Below are 18302 nucleotides of genomic sequence, written 5' to 3' on the forward strand. Positions count from 1 at the left end.
AACGAAAGCACATAATGGTCATAAATGGCAGATGTTCACTAGTGGTGTGTGCCAATATGGGGTGAAATGCAGCAGACACAACTGCGCATGTACTTTATTCAAGAGCAAAAAATGACAACTTCAGAGTTAAGTTAATCATAAAATTATTCCCCCCAAATTGTTTGTCTTAATGGGAAAACATATTAGGGATTTCTATTTGCATCTAACATGCCCTGGGATACATTACTATCCTTGTTTCTAGTTCTGTCTGTCTGGCTTCACTGCAGACAAAGGTATATATTTTCACAAGCATTCTTCCTCTCTGTTGACCTAACTTAAAATATGGTGCAGATTCTGAACCAGCCAGAGGAAAACATCTGAGAGTTTGGGTTCAAGTGACAAGAATATTAAGGAGCTTATGGAAAAGGACAGGACAGAAAACAAAAAGTCAATTTTTTTTAAGATTTTAGTTATTCACGTGAGACAGATATATATATATCGAGAGATAGAGAGAGAGAGCGTGCATGTGCAGGGGGAGGGGCAGAGGGAGAGGGAGAAGCAAGCTCCCCACTGAGCAGGGAGCCTGATGTGGGACTCAATCCCAGGACCCTGAGATCATGACTTAAGCTGAAGGCAGATACTCAGCCAACTGAGCCACCCCAGCATCCACAAAATGCCAATTTTTGTAAGAAATTAAAATAGCTATGACTTCAGAATGACCAGTTTATGACACCTAGGGAGGACGATGTCAACGATGACTTTAAAGAAAGAATTAATTTAGACTCTATGCTGATGAGTACTTGGGGATGAGAATCTGATGTTCTTTTGAAAGAGGCCACAGTTTCCGTAAAGGAAAATACTGTGGAGAAAAGTTGATGTATCTCATATTGGGTAAGTTGACTGCAGCGTCACAGTGGGAAAGTTAAATGGAATTTTTACTACGAAGTTAGAGATTCAAACCTGAAGCTTAAGTAAGAGAAAGCATTAAACTATAACTCTGGGGTTGCCAGGGTCAGCTTCCTTCGCCATTTCCTTTCTCCAGGCAAAAGCAGGAAGGAAAAGAGGACTGCTTGCCTGTAGCATTTGTGGACGCCAGGAGTTGCTCATTGGTCGGGAAAATGTAGGAAAGAGGAGATATGCAAATACTGCTGGTATTTGCATATTTTCTCCTCTAATTTTTAAGTAGAGGAAATCAGGAGCTTCTCCAAAATTAAAGACAGAAATACTTTCAAAAATGTTTTTCAAAGAATCCTTTGAGCAACAGCAGTACAGATTAAGCACATTAAAACTGTTTAATGGGATCCTGCAAGCAGCAAAATTTGAATAATGTGTTGTTTCTCAGCAAATACAGTGGAAATCATATGAAAGCAAAGTGTGCAAAATTTCATTTATATGATATAGGAATACAACTGTGTTTGAAAATTAGAGTGTAAAGGGCATTCATGGTTTCATATTTTGGTGTTTTAAAGTTCAAAATGTATTTCCTGACATATCCTTGGATATGAAAAAAATCCATCCATCAGGCATCTTAAAAGCCTCAGGAAGAATTGGTGATAAGGAGAAATCAATGGAAATGTGATGGAGCTATGTTTAGTGTACATTTTTACATCCATAATGTGTAGATGAACTCAGTTGTTTTCAATTCATCTAACGTTATAGGAAGGCATACCATTGCAAATCAGAACGCAGTGTTGTAATTCCAAACATCTGATTGCAGTACGTTTAGCCTCTTAGGCAGTATACCTGCTACACAACGTGTGGTCTGGCGATTTTTAACCCCACTGTTTTTGAAGATGATGGCTCATAATATTGCGGTGTATTCCTGAATACAGTAGGGATAGACACTACTTTGATGTGAAGTGTTAAGGAAAATTGTCCAAATTTTGGAAATAAGACAAAAAGAAATGTGCAACATGTTTTTTCATCGTCACCTTGGGGCATATTTTTATAGGCTTGCCTAACGATTATTTAATTCTTTGGAATAATTTTTCTGCTTTTACTCTGCTATCTTGTAATTGATTATGCCCTGGAAATTATGAAGTCAAATGTTATCTTGTCGATTTCGGTCTGGTAGAACAGTTGATCCCAAAGGCTGCAGTTTTGGCATCCTATAGCACATTATCTAGTTCTGTATTTAATCTAGGAGTCTCATTCTAACATATATTTTAAATGCCTTTAAATACTGAGCTCCTCAAATGTTCTTAGACACATCTTTACCATCTTACTGTTTTTCTCATTAATGATGTTATAAATATATGGCATTTGTGCTTTCCACATGTTAAGTGAGAATTGTGTTTTCAGTTTTTGAAAATCTACTTTGATAGGGATACATTTCGTTTGTGACTGAGAAAGGAGAATTTGAGGAATTGATAAATTAATGTCCTGAGAAACCATCAGGAAATGTCGTTTCCAAAATGGTGGTTAGTTCCATTTTCCTGAAGCCTTGAGAGATTAATCATGAGAAGACAAGTTGAGCAATGACAGGAAGAGTATGAACTGGAATTCCGCTGCAGGGGACACCTGTGGTGACAGGTGTCGGGGAGGGCGTTTTTATCAAGGATGCTTCACCTGCAGGCAGATCCCTCCTCCTATCCTGACGTCAGCCCATCAGAGGCATCAGCATCCAGCCCTGCTCTTCCTGCCCCAGAACTCCCTCGGCAAACTTCCATGGGTTTAAACTTTTAAGATTTCAATCTTTTTTTGAATTTTGCCTTAAATTACTACTTGAAAATACTTGTCTCCTATTTCAATGATAAGAGCAACTATTTTGCTTTATTCACCTTTGGATCTGCAGCATCTATTACAGAAGTCGCTCAGAAAATAAATGAGTGATCGTTGTGCAGGAAGTTGGGATTAATGAGGCCATTGAGTGGAGCTGCTCCTGATTATGGAGAAAGCAGGAGGGGCTGTGGTGCTAATTTCATCAAGGACTAAGCTTCAGAAAAAAAAATGCCATGCATTTTGCAATTGTTAGATTTGAATTCAAATCTAGTTATGCATTTTGCTGGCTGGGTCAACATGAGAAGCTGCATTAACCCCTCTACGACTGTTTCCTACTATCAGATAATTGAAGAATTATTGTGCACCATTGAGATATGTGTATTAGATAGTCCTTGGGTTGGACAGCAGGTGCTGTATGAATTCTGCCTACATCAAAGTGCTTTATGACACCTTTAAAAAGTATATAGCTACCCACAACTGTTATTCATAATCTTCTAGATATTTTATTATTCATTATATTTGATTATATATTCTTACTTGATAAAGTTCCAACATAAAATTGCAATAGCATAGATCTTTAATTTTATCAAAAATATCTGATTATTTATATCTTAATATGCACTGTCCCCCATAATTTTTGTTTGTTTTCCTTCCAGTCGGAAACATTGTTTTCTTTCAAGATGCTGATCATTTTTAGGGGTCTCTCATATAGATCTCTCTAAAACCCTTTATGAACTGCTATCACTTGCTCCATTAATTAACATACATAAGATTAATCAAGTGATGTCATATCTTACAAAATAATGCTTTGGGTTAGTAATTTCTCATTTACACGGATGGGAGAATGATCTGGCAATCTGGATACAACATCTGTTACTCAGTGACAAACCAGAAATGATTCTATAGATTTCAGTGACGGCAGTCACTACCACAGGTGGGTATGTCCTTTCATACAGAGGAGGACCTTCTTACTGAGAGATATCCGGAAGGTCGAGCTGTAAGAAACGAAGGTCAGTCATACTGCCAGTAGGAAAAAAACAAAAACAACCTGTTGATTTCAGAGTAAATTTCTGATGTAGAGTCTCTTGGGGTTCTGTTCCCAGAGATTATGACTTAAGTTTCTAACATGTGACCCACAGATTGGTAAATAGCTCTGTGGGCTATTTCAGTATACAGCCCTAAGTAAAAGCTGTGCAGCTCTCACACTGCCTGTCTTTGTATAGGGAGAAGACATGTTTGGAAAAAAAATAACCTCAAATGAGCTGATCTGATGTACTAAGGAAGAGAACATTTGATTCTAATTTGTCCCCCACCTATTCTTTTTTTTCTACTTGTGCGGAATTTAATGTTAGCATTATGAGGATAAAAAACAAATGCATCCATTGAAAGATAATTTGTCAGTGTATCTCTTACCTTACCTGGATTTGTGAGAGAATTTTAATTTAGTAGATTAAAAATAGCTAAAGCTCTGCAGCTACAAGCTGGGACACACTCATTGCAATTGAGACCAATACCAAAGAATTCGCCTTCTTTTCCCTTTTAAAATCTGATGGTGCTCTCAAAAAAAAGTCCTGATTTGTAGAATTTATCAGTTTTCCTGGTGTAAATGCTCCATTGCAGCTGAAAACTAGCCACTGCTGACATGACATCACTGAATGTGTCTTTGGGGATAGCTGTATACAAACTCTTGGAAACTACAGCCTGCGGCTCCAGCACACTACTCATAATGTAAAATTATTTGTGCAAAGAAACACAATGTTTACTTCTTTGCTTGGACTTGAGTTAAATATATTGGCTAGCTTAAAATGATTAACTTTCTAGAGATTAACTACAAAGGAAATTTGGATGAGATTCAAACCCCTACAGAGCTAAAAAATAAACCAAAGAAAACATATAATATCTCACTCATCGTGGGGAAAAGGATCCCTCTTCCCTACATTTTGCTCTATGTGGATTATTTGTTTTTTTGGGTATCATGACTTAAGCTGCAGAATCAAGATGGATCTCCACCAAATATTTGGATCTGATGTCATTCCTGATGGTCACACACACACACACACACACACACACACACACACACGGGGAAGGGGGAACAGTGGGACTCTCAGTCTGGCTTCAAGTAGCTTGAAAGAACCAGGAAAGAAGACTGGCTGGGATTTTGCTTCGTTTTTGTGTTTCTGTTTCCGTAGAGTGGTTGGCACTCTAGGAATGGTTTCTTTGGCACGTGGTCTGAACATCTACCAGTGCCAAATAGGGAGCTTCTTACCAGCTTTCCCAAACCTGGGGCGGAAGGTAAAGAAGGGTTAGGTTGAAAAGATGCTGACAATCAAACATCAAAACATGGAGCCACATATTCTTTGTCACAAGAATAGATGAAACTAAAGGAAATGAAAACATGTTGTTCTACATCACACATACCTAATGAAACAAGGTGAATTAGATTGAAAGAGTTGAAAAGTCATGAGACGTGCTCATTTTAATAAAGGTGACTTCACCGTCTCAGGCTTCTGTTGAAGTCAGAGGGAAGAGACCAGTTAACTTGTTTTTAATTTTCAGATAATTATGTTGAGGAGCCTGTTTTAAAAGGAAGACACAGAGGGCACCTGGGTGGGTCAGTCGGTTAAGCATTTGCCTTTGGCTCAGGTCATGATTCCAGGGTCCTGGGATCGAGTCCCGCATCAGGCTCCCTGTTCAGTTTCAGTGGGGAGCCTGCTTCTCCATCTCCCTCTGCCACTCTCCCTACTCATGCTCTCTCTCTCTCCCTCTCTCTCAAATAAATAAATAAGGTCTTTAAAAAAAAAGGAAGACATGCTCAATAATATTTTTTGGCAGTTTTAGAGTGGATTCATTCACACTTATCAATCATGTAAATACATCCCCAAGAAACATTAACATAGTACATCAGTGAAGGAAAACTCAAATCCTTTTACCTTTTACTGATGAATACTGTACTCCCAGCACCGTTTTAGGGTCTGTGATTATAAAGAACTGCGCAGGTGTTGCAGTGGGTAATGTGCACCCTGCTACCGAGGAGCCAGGAGTCACATGGCGAGAACATGTGTCATTGTCAATGGAGAACAGCAGAAGAATTTGAAAGATCAGTCTCAGTAGTTGTGACCCTAAAAATAAAATGATAAAACCCAAATGCATCTATTGAGGTAAGATCTGTCACTGCATCTCTTACATGGATTTGTGAGTAAATTGTAGTTGAATAGATATAAAAATAGCAGGTGCACTCCAGTGAGCTGCTCATGGAGACCAGTATCAGTGTTTTCTCTCCAGCCTCAAAAAATGCTATTAACTCATGAGTGTTAAGCACTCAGAAGAGGGTTTTGCCTGCATAAAGAGAAAATTGTCTATCTCAGTGTCAGAAGAGAAAAATATCTATTATCCAAACATCAAACATTGTATTTGCTTTCTTTATCCATGGAAGGCTGCAGTTTTAAAAAATGCATTCACGGTACTTGCAGACAGCATTGTTAGAATGACAAAGCACTGAATTCAAGTCATACATCAAAGCCAGATTTTTCTGTTGCTTTCTCCTTTCTCTTAATACATTGGACTTAAATAAATAAAGCAGACCACATTCAGATATGTCCAGAATTTTTTGTTAATGTATGAATTGTATCCCTCCAAAATTCACATGTTGAAACCCTAATCCCTGGCACCTCAGAATGTGACCTTTTTTGGAAATAGGGTTGTTGCAGATTCAGTAGGTTAAGAGGAGGTCATACTGGTGTTCTCATAAAAAGGGGAATTTGGGCACAGACCCTTACACAGGAGAATGCCATGTGAAGGTGAAGGCAGAGATCTGCGTGATGCATCATCTACAAGAGAAGCAACGCCAAAGGTTGTTAGCAAACCGCCAGAAGCCAGTCCACTCCAGATCTCAGAAGGGGTGAACCCTGACAACACCTGATTTTGGACTTCCAGACCCCAGAAGTGTAGGGTGCTCAGCTGGGTTCTCAGCCACCCGATCTGTCTGCTTTGTTACTATAGCTCTAGAAAGAAAGCTAATACACCTACAAACTGTACACTAATAAAACAGTGTCATCTTTAAAATTAGTCCATTCTGTCTTTGATTGCTTCATGCTGCAATTTTTATTTTTTTTATTTTTTTTATTTATTTATTTATTTTTTTAAAGATTTTATTTATTTATGTGACAGAGAGACAGCCAGTGAGAGAGGGAACACAGCAGGGGAGTGGGAGAGGAAGAAGCAGGCTCACAGCAGAGGAGCCCGATGTGGGACTCGATCCCGGTACGCCGGGATCACGCCCTGAGCCGAAGGCAGACGCCTTTAACGACTGCGCCACCCAGGTGCCCCCATGCTGCAATTTTTAACTTAAAAAAGTTGCTATCTAGCTCAACCAAACTTTTACTCAACCAAAGTGAAAACAAATCACAACCAAACGAATATACATGAAAACATGTCTAGTAATATAAATGATGCTTGTGGGGGAGGGGAGCACCTTTCTTTTTTATATATATAATAAAACTAGACAGATAGTGTACAGACAACTGTTGAAAATTTGTCTTGCCACTTCAGGAAACCGGCTATAGAAATATAGTGTGGGAATCATTATGGAAGATTTTTAGCAATATCGACTGCCTTTGAATTACATGACTTCTGTCGCCTAATACCTCATTTGAGAAGTTTCATGTCCTTTCTTTTCAATTCTACAAGTGTGCTCTGTGAATCTCTTTAATTAGAAAATTGTAAGTTTGAAAAACTTTAGTGACAGGTCTTAATGACACAATCAAGAATATAGATTACAAACCTGATTATGTTGGTTGAATGTGTGTTAGTCTGTCAAAGACCCTGAATCAATATTAGCAGCAGTGGAAAGATACGTTTCAGGGCAAGATGAAAAAACACTGCTAGATGGAGAGCACTTGTATGTAAGCGTGATTGTGTGTTTTAGAACACATAGGATGCTGGGCTAAGGAAAGCCATTGACAGGGCATCTTGCCAGATATTCAGGAAGCAAAGGCAAATATTAATTATTGTATTCCAAGGCCTTAAATAACAGGCGAAAATAAATTACTGTGGGGCTATTTGGTTAAAGATTCTAGTAACTATTTTGAGGTTTGTCATCCATGAAATCCACAAAGATTTATGGAGCATATCCTGTTTTCTAGACATTGGACACACACAGATAAATGCGTCTTAAATTTCATAATAATGCTGACTTTGATAACACTGAATGATTACATTATAATTATATTGATTATCTTAGGAAGATTAAGTAGCTAATTTATTAGAGTGCAGCCATAGCCTTGTCCGTTATCAACACAAACATATTCCAACTCAGAACCATTTATTATCGCTCAGTAATATTGTTAAATGAAGGACACTAAGTAAAAATATAGGAAATAATTTTAAACAAATTGCACACAGAATTAGGTCGACTATATATTTTAAATTCACATTTATTGATCATGACAGCTCTCGATCTAACAATTCTTTTTCATGAAATAGAGTCTTGTCAGGATGATTAGCTGTTCTGTAGGATGCTGTCAATCACATGAGTGCAGAAGGTCTCAGCTCCTGCTTGCGTGCCTGGCTTCCTTTGCTGCTTGGTGCCACATGGTATTGATTTCACCTTATTTCTACAGTGATGAATAGTGAAGTTACACAGACAGATTTAGGAGTTACTTTGATTCTATCCTATGGAAGTACTTTAAAAGAACCTGCTATATTTCTGAATGCATTTCATTTCAATCAAAATTATATTAATCACCTGATTGCAAAGTACGTATTTTTGGAGGTTTGGGAAGTTTAGATAGGTTTTGACATTGCTTAAAACCCCATGAATAAAAATTCTTTCAATTTACAAAAGAAAATATATGAAAACTAAAGGCAGAGTTTTTTATGAGCCAAAGTATTTTTTTTAAAAGATTTTATGTATTTGAGAGAGCACACGTGCAGGTACAAGAGAGTGAGCACAAGCGGGGGGAGCAGCAGAGGGAGAGGGAGAAGCAGACTCCCTGCTGAGCAGGGAACCAGACACAGGACTTGATCTCAGGACCCTGAGATCATGACCTGAGCTGAAGGCAGACACTCACCGACTGAGCCACCCAGGCGCCCCTATAAGCCAAAATATTTTTTAAATTGAATGATACTACAATGTGTATTTTGGTAACATACGATTTCAACATAGAAGTGAACAGTTTAGTTTTAAGATATGTAAGCCTCATTTTGAATAAATTATTATCAACCATGAGAGACTATGGACTCTGGGAAACAAACTGAGGGCTTCAGAGGGGAGGGGGGTGGGGGCATGGGGTAGGCTGGTGATGGGTATTAAGGAGGGCACTTATTGCATGGTGCACTGGGTGTTATATGCAAGTAATGAATCATGGAACTTTACATCAAAAACTAGGGATGTACTTTATGGTGACTAACATAATATAATAAAAAAATATTATAAAAAAATAAAAATAAGACAGGATTCTAAAAAAAATTATACTCAATCATTTATCTGCCTAGTGACTTTTTTCAAATATGAAAATTATGATGAGAGTACCATATCTAGGAAGTGAAACATATCTTCACATATCGTTCATAGCTATGATAATTGGTTGCACGGTTTCTAATACAAATGTTTATGCACAAGTGATTTGTCTATCAGAACTCTGAGATATTTACAGTATCCACCTGCATTATTATATTTCTGTTGTATAATCTCACAACACCAAAATGAAATGTTGCCTTTCTATTTCATTCTAAATATTTCTCCAAAATCAGTCTACTGTACACTTCAGAGTCCTGCATTACATTCTTCTTCTTTTGGGTGAACAGTTACTTCAAATTTATATATATATATATATATATATATATATATATATATATATATATATATATATATATTTTAAACCATGTGGTGTATTAACATGGTGGTAGAAGTTAATGTGCACAATCCAGCACAAGTAGAGACATTCGACAAGAAATAACTACTTAAGTGAAGTCTGTAATTCAGTATAAATTTTGAGTTTAATTTGTTTAAGGATGCTGGCTTAAAGATATGTTAAAAGTTGCTAATGGAACTTCACGCATGGCTTTGATGGGTGTTTAGATTTATTTTGTTCTATTAAAAGTGAAGGTAATGAGTAATTACTTCAGCAGTGTTTTTAGGTCTCCACTACAGGCCCCGCATAGTGCTTTGGGAATAGTAATTTAGCCATGGGCAGTGACTCTAAGGGGCCCATTGATTGATGAGATGTTAGAAGACACACATGCCGCTCACCATCCTACAGTAAGATGAAAATTATTTATACATATATGTATCATTAAAATATCCCAAGTATTATCATTTCAACATGCAATTATTATAAACAATAGTTTATATATCTTGGCCGTTGCAAATATTGCTGCAGTGAGCATAGGAACAGATCTCTCTTAAGATTCTGATTTAATTCTTTTGCATATATTCCCAGAAGTGGAATTGCTGGATCATACACTAGTTCTCTTTTTAATTTTTTGAAGAACCTCCAGGCTCTTTTCAATAACCACTGCACCACTTTACGTTCCCACTAATAATGTACAATGGTCCCAAATTCTCCCATCCTCACGAACACTTGTTATCTTTTTCTTTTATAATAGTCATTCTAACAGGTGTGAGGTGATCCCTCCTTGTAGTTCTGATACATTTTCCTGATAATTACTGATGTTGAGCATCTTTTAATACAGCTGTTGGCTATTATATGTTTTATTTGTAGAAATGGCTAAGTCCTTTGCCCATTTTTCAAATGGAGTGATTCGTGTTGTTCTTTTGTTTTTGTTTTACTGTTGAGTTGTAGGAGTTTCTTATATATTTTGGAAAATAACCCTTCATCAGGTATATGGTTGGCATATATTTTCCTCCATTTCATAAGTTTCCTTTTCATTCTGTTGATTGTTTCCTTTGCTCTGTGGAAACTTTTAGTTCGATGTAGTCTCACTTGTCTATTCATGCTGTTGCCTATGATTTTGGTGTCCTAGCCAAGAAATCATTAGCAAGATCAGTATCAAGAGGTTTTCCCCTATGTTTTCTCCAAGGTGTTTTATGGTTTGGAGTCTTATATTTAAGTCCTTAACCCATTTTGAGTTGATTTTTTTGTGTGTGTAAGGCAGGTGTCCCAATTTCTTTCTTTTAATTTTTCTTTTTTTCTTTTTCTTTTTCTTTTTTTTTTTTTGCATTGGATAGCCAGTTATTCAACAAACACCTCCAAAAAATGGAAGAGATGGAACACTTCCAAACTCATATTATGTAGCCAGTATTACCCTGAATCAAAACCAAAGACACTTCAAGAAAAGAAAATTACATTCCAGTATCCCTGATGAGCATAGATGCAAACATCCTCTATAAAATATTAACAAACTGGCTTTCATGGTACATTAAAAGCATCACGCACCACCACTGAGTATAATTTGTCCCTGGGATGCAAGGACGTGTTAACATCTACAAATCAATCAACGTGATGCACCATATGAACAGAACGACAGATAAACCTCACATGATCATCTCAACAGATGCAGAAAAGGCATTTGACAACATTCAATACACTCTTATGATAGAGAAACACTCCACAAACTAGGTATAGGGAGAATGTACTTCAAAATAATAAAGGCTACGTATGACCAGTTAACAATTTATTCTACTTGATGGTAAAAAGTTGAAAGTTTTTCCTCTAGAATTAGGAACAAGACAAGGACAACAGCTCTCATTACTTCTATTCACTATAGTACTCAAGGTCCTTGCCAGAACAGCGAGGCAAGCAAAAAGGAATAAAATAAATCTAAATTAGAAAAGAAGTAAAATTTACTCTTTTAGCAGATGATACATGCTATATGTAGAAAATTCTAAAGACCACCAAAAAACTACTAGAAATAATAAATGAGGTAACGATGTAGAATACCAATCAACATACACAAATCAGTTTCATTTCTATATACTAACAATGAGCCATCTGAAAAGAGAGTTAAGGAAACAATCTCATTTTTCTTAAAGATTTTCATTTATTTATTTGACAGAGAGAGAGAGAGAAAGGGGGGGGAGAGTGAGCACCAGCAGGTGGAGCACCAGGCAGAGGGAGAGGCAGGCTTCCTGCTGAGCAAGGAGCCCAATGCAGGACTCGATCCCAGGACCCTGGGATCATGATGTGAGCCGAAGGCAGAAACTTACTGACTGAGCCACCCAGGCACCCGAAACAATCTCATTTCTAATAGCATCAAAAGAATACAATTTTTAGGAATAGGGGTACCTGGCTGGCTCAGTTAGGAGAGTATGTGAATCTTCATCTCTGGGATGTGAATCCAGGCACCCCACATAGGGTATAGAGATGACTTAAATAAACAAATAAAAACCTTTAAAAAATACTTAGGAATAAACTTAATCAAGGAAGTGACAGATTTGTACAGTGAAAACTATAAAATTCTGATAAAAGAATTTAAAGCAGGCACAAATAAATAGGAAGACATCCCATGTTCTTGAATTGGAAGACTAAATATTGTTAAAATCCAGACTACTCAAAGCATCTACCGATTCAATATGATGCACATCAAAATCCCAATGATATGTTTTTCAGAAATGGAAAGAACCATCTCAAAATTCACATGGGACAGCAAAATACCCAGAATAGCCAAAGCAATCTTAAGAAAGAAACAAGCTGGAAGCATCATTCTTGATTTCAGACTATATTATAAATCTTCATTAATCAAAACATTGTTATTGGCTTAAAGGCACACAAATAGATGAATGGAAGAGAATAGAGAACCTAGATAAAAAACCCACATATATATAGTCAACTTGTCTTTGAGAAGGGGGCAAGAATACACTATGGGGAAAGGATAGTCTCCTTGACAAATTAGAATTTTTTATAATGTAATTGTCAAAAATATTCAATTATGAAAAGTTGATGGACTATTGGAAATAGCCAAAATTTTAAAATTGGCATTTACTCTTGGACTTGAAGATTTAGGCCCATTATTTCAAGCATTTTACAATAGATACAAATGGTACAGTTCCAAGGAGACTTTATCAAATTATCTTTCTTATTAGTAGCACCATATTGAAAACAGAGTATAAATTTATAGACTCTTCCAGGTCTGCAATCAAATCTTACTTGTCTATCAAAATAAAATACATACAAGATATAGTGAGCTTAGAAATTATCTTTGGGATAAATAAATGAAAATGGTGAAAGGCAGATTGACAAAACATTTCTGGGGCCAAAAAAGACAGTCAGATGTCTAAAGAAAATGTAGTTTTGACCACTTTTATAAACTATTTGTTACTGTGAGATTTGAAGATAAAATGGATTTTTCTATCTCTAATGAAAATTGCTGTGTTACACTGGTAACATCATTATATCAGACGATTTATGAGACTTAATGCATCATTAAGAAGGTACAAATCCAGCTTGTTTGGAGAACTATAATTTCAGCACCTGTCATTCTGGAATAGTCTCTCTTGTCAAGACTCTGAATTTTTGCTTATTCAAATTTAAATCCTTAAGGTTCCTAATTGGTCAGTTGCATTTGAATTCTAACAACATTGCTAATAAGATTTAATTTATTTAATAAGAATTAAAAGTTGCAGTTGTAATTGAGAAATGATAGAATAATAACTGCAAATCTACGACTTCATGGTAGGCTTAAGTGTTTTACCATTGCTATCTTCTCTGTTCCTTCGGTGGGTAGATTTAAGAATAGAGAACAGGGGTGCCTGGCTGGCTCAGTGGGTAGAGCATGGGACTCTTGATCTCAGGGTTGTGAGTTCAAGCCCTACTTTGGGGCTTGAGATTACTTAAAATAAAACAATTACTTAAAAATAAAACCTTATAAAGAAAAAGAAGAGAGGAGAGAAGTTAGAGAGGTATATCCCTTTCTCAGTTATACAGCCCTTCTAGATTGCAATCAGTGTGAATAGATTGTAGAGTGAAGTGTCATTCTCAAATTTGAAATGCTCACTGGTGAGCCAGTTAGCAAAATGCTGTAGAGAATTCTTTCAGTAGGTTGGAAATACCATGATCTCTTCCAAAAATAAGAATGGTTTCTTTTTGTTGTTGTTCATTAGCTAATGATTTTGATGTAATAAGTGAAAAGAATCCTCGTTTGAACTTCATTTTCAAATGAATAAAACTCATTAATAAATAATACCTATTACCCCTATTTTTTTAGTTCTACCACATGGCGGTGTGTATTCACACAAACTTATTATTTATCCTGAAGCAACTACCTTTAAATCTAGGTGCATTTATTCCATGCCTTATTGATTTATTTAAGGAAGTTCAGAGAATTTAAGTAACAGTATCATGCATCCTTTTAACTTTTTTTCTGCTATACCACCTCTTTTAGAGCAGATAATATACATTATGCTTAGATATTAGGTAACAAAAAACAAGCTGCTTGATATTTACAGTAAAATCTTTTGAGTATGACAATAATTTTTTGAAGTTTTTCATACTGGGAAATTGGGAAATTGTAAAACATGTACACTAGGGAAATCGTGTCTTTGGCTTTCATAAAAATACCATTGAATGTCAAGGATATTTCCTTTTGGAGATCTCTTGAAATTTTTAAACATATAGCCTGATAAGATTTCTAATTACCATAAATGTATTTTAATTTTTCTTTGAGCTAATTGCAAATTCATATAAAGTTATGAGAAATAGTGCAAAAAGATCTGGTGTCCCCTTTGCCCACTTTTTACCAATAATAACATCTTGCATCACTGTCATACAACATCAGAGGCAGAATCTTGACATTGATGACACAGTGAGGATGCGACAATTCTATCTGCACAAGGGTCTCTTCCCTCCTGCACACCCACACACATCCTGTCCTTAACCCTTGGAAGCCATTCATCTGTTCCCCGTTTCTCATGTCATTTCAGGAATGTTTGTTTGCAATTATACAGTATAATTGGGATTGACTTTTTCTCACTCAGCATAATTCTCTGGAGATTGATCCAGGCTGTTATGTGCGTTTTCAAACATGAATAAACCCGACACCAGTTAAAATGGTGCGGAGAGATTTTAATCAGTGATGTATCATTGCAGTAGGGGAAACAGTCCAGTGGAACTGAACTCTGATTTGGATAAGGGTGGCTGGGTATTTTAAAGGGAGAATGAAGGGAATGGTGGGGCCGGGGGGTCATAAGTACAGTCAGGGAAATGAAAAATTACAAAAAGCTGCAAGGGGACTCGGTCCCTGTGCAGGCCATCTGGGTTTGTTAACTGGGACTTATCTTGGTTGGGCTCCCACCCTCCCAGAGAGACTGGGAGACCGGGCCCTAACTTCAGGTAAGAACAGGCTCGGACAAACATTGAATTATTTTGCAGGCCTTCAGTTTTCTCAGCCAGGCATGTAACGGGGGGCTAGGATCATCCCAGGGTTGCAGCCTTGAGCTGCTAGAAACCACACCAGTGTTCAAGTCCTTCTAGGCCAAGGTGGAGGCTCAGCGGGCAGGAGAGCTCAGGGACTCCTGGCTTGCGTTCGGTCCCGGGAGGGCCTTTCCCAGTAGCAGTAGTATGTTCCTTTCTCATGTGGGATCGTGTTGTGGATTTACAGCAGCTGTGTAGCCATCCACCTGTGGCAGGACACCTGGGTGGTTCTCCGTTTTGAAGGTTCTAGATAAAGCTACAGTGGACACCTGTGTGCAGGTGTTCATGGGAACATAAGTTTTCATTCCAGGGGATAAATTCCAGGAGTACAACTGCTGGGTGACCTAGTGGTTCCATGCTTAGTTTCGTAACACGTGGCCAAAGCTTTTTCCAGAGCTGCTGTATCATCTGACACACCCTGTCACAGTGTGTGGGTGATATGGTTCCTCTGCGTCCGCACCAGCACCCAGGCTGCTGATTCTTTCTTTCATTGTAACCACACCCGTTAATGTGCAGTGACACACAGTTCACATCTCCTTTCCCTAATCACTAACTGTGTTGACATCTTCCCACATCCTCTATGGTGAGGCACCCACTCATGGTTTGGGCTCATTTTATTTAACTTTTACTGTTGAGTTTCAACACTTCTTTATATAGTCCGGATCTAATAGATTTATGGAAAAAGTTATCTTTAGGAAATATTCAAAGATTTATTAAATTTATTATTTATTTTAATACCAATAGTAGTAAAGCAGGGGTTTTGTGGGTACATGATTTAACAAAATCATATCATCACTATTAGATAATGATCACTTCTCTTCTGTTTATTTGGCCATTTTCTGGTCATGCATTTCTTCCAATCTATTTCTCATTTTTACTAAACCCTATTCTGGGTAGATATAATTTCGGGGGTATGTAAGAGAATGAACCCTGGCTGACACTGAAAGCTGGGTGCCCAGATCTGGACTTTGGGGTTCACTGACATCTGGTTTCTCAGGTCTCTAGAGGACAATTATAGTTTCCAGGTTAAATATAGTAAAAGTGTTTGGGATCCTAACATAATGAAAACGAGTAGAATTCAGATACTCAAAATTTTAATATTTTGTTAATTTTTGAAAGATTTTATTTATTTGTCAAAGAGAGCACAAGCGGGGGAGGGAGCAGCAGAGGGAGAGGGAGAAGCAGACTCCTCGCTGAGCAGGGAGCCCAACATGGGACTCGATTCCAGGACCCTGGGATCATGACCTGAGCCGAAGGCAGAAGCTTAACTGACTGAGTCCCCAGGAGTTCCAATATTTTGTTAATTTGCATCCCACTTCTCCTGGAGGCAAACAAACAATAGTAACAAGGATTGAATGTGACCAGTTGGCAAGTACAATATTACTTGAAGGAGCTTGCTGGTGGTTGACTATTAAATTTGGCTGTCCAATTTTCATGAATTTTTCACCTCTTTCTTGCCTCTAAAATCATGTTAAATTACTTTTATTCAACCTTTTTATTTATATCCTTTGTATCCTTCAGATACTCATAGTAGTTCCTTAGCTGGTTAATTTAGCTTTTATTCCTATAATATTTCTTTAGAAGTTTCATTTGCCTTCACAGCATTTGTACTTCTACATTCATTGAACACTCATCACATTTTTAGTGTCACTTTAAACTTGAATATTTATGGTTGGTAGCAATTTATATAAAGTCTCCTGTTAGCTGACCTAAAATTACAGGGGGACAGTTATTGAAATATACAGTCCATGTGATCATATTCACACATACAAAATCTAAAGTCATTATTCTCCAGAATGGTGATCTAGCTTATTATATTAAATTTTGGCTTAACTTGCAGTCACAAAGCACTAAATATCAGTTATTATGAATCCCTAGACATCTAGTCAAATATTCCTATAAAAGAACTTACTACCTCTGATTCTTCTTCTCTTCAGTAGATTCTAAAATTTATAGAGAAGAGGTGAGTGGTAAAAAAAAAGTTAACAACCGTATGATTTGCAGATGCTGTGAAGCATATAGGGAAAAAAAATTCTGTCTCTTGTGCAGTATACAGAGTAACATAGGTTTTGCTATGTAAAAAGGCAGTGGCCTGGGTCGTGTTTCTGCCCTTTTCCACCTGCTACTGTGTTCCTTAGATCTTGACTGGTGAGTGGTGGAAGAAGTGTGCATAATGTAAAGCCTGCTGTAATCCGCTGGTGTGGAGAGTAATTATCCAGATGAGTAAGATCAAAAAGCATACTTCTCAGGGAGATAAAAATCTGTGGAGCTGGAAATTTGAAATTGGATGCTGCTCAGTTGTTTAGAAATTTGAATTTCTACAGTACAAGCAAATAAGGAATATAGGTGTATTTTTGAAGATCTTCTTGAGAGAAAGAGACACAAACACATAAAAAAATAATAATTCACAAACTTTTGGGCAATTGTATTAAGTGAATGAGAAATAACCACATTAAAGGGCTGATACGCACCTGTGAACTTCTTTGATTTGTGTAACAGTTATGTCTTATTTAAGTAGCAGCTCTTGGGGTACCAGGATGGTGCAGTCACTTAAGGGACAGACTTTGGATTTCACTGAGGTCATGATTTCAGGGTCCTGGGTTGGAGCCCTGATTCAGTCTCCACGCTCAGCGGGGAGTCTGCTTGAGAGTCTCTCTCTCTCTCTCTCCCTCTGCCCCTCCACCTGTTTGTGCTCTTTTTCTCTTTCTTCTCTCTCTCTCTAAAATAAATACATAAATATTTTAAAAACTTAAGAAGCAGTTCTCAACCTTTTCACCCTCAAGACCTCTTTTTCATTCCTAAAATTATGGGGGACTCCCATGGACCTTGTATTTACGTGGGCTATACATACTGACCAACCAGATTAAAAATGTTAATTGTGACATTTTACAATAATCTGCTAATTAATTTAAATATAATAACACTAAACCTGTTACTTCTTAATGTAAATAAAATACTTCAACAAAATATGGTGATTTTTCAGCCAGATTCTCATAACTGCTTCTGTATTCAATCTTTTACAATATGTTCTTTTTCTTGAAATATATGAAATACATTTAGCCACCCATAGATCTGTAGTTGGAAGAGAAAGGGGTACTTAGTTGCCTTTTCAGATAATAGAGAATATTATTTTTAGATGCTGCACCAAAATTTATCAACTGGTAGTTTCTTAAAGGTAACTGCAATGGGAAATCTGAAACCATATTAAAATTTAAAAACTAAATATTTTCATTA

The sequence above is a fragment of the Ursus maritimus genome, unplaced genomic scaffold, assembly GCF_017311325.1.
Source record: "Ursus maritimus isolate PB19 unplaced genomic scaffold, ASM1731132v1 scaffold_7, whole genome shotgun sequence".
NCBI classification, from domain to species: domain Eukaryota; kingdom Metazoa; phylum Chordata; class Mammalia; order Carnivora; family Ursidae; genus Ursus; species Ursus maritimus.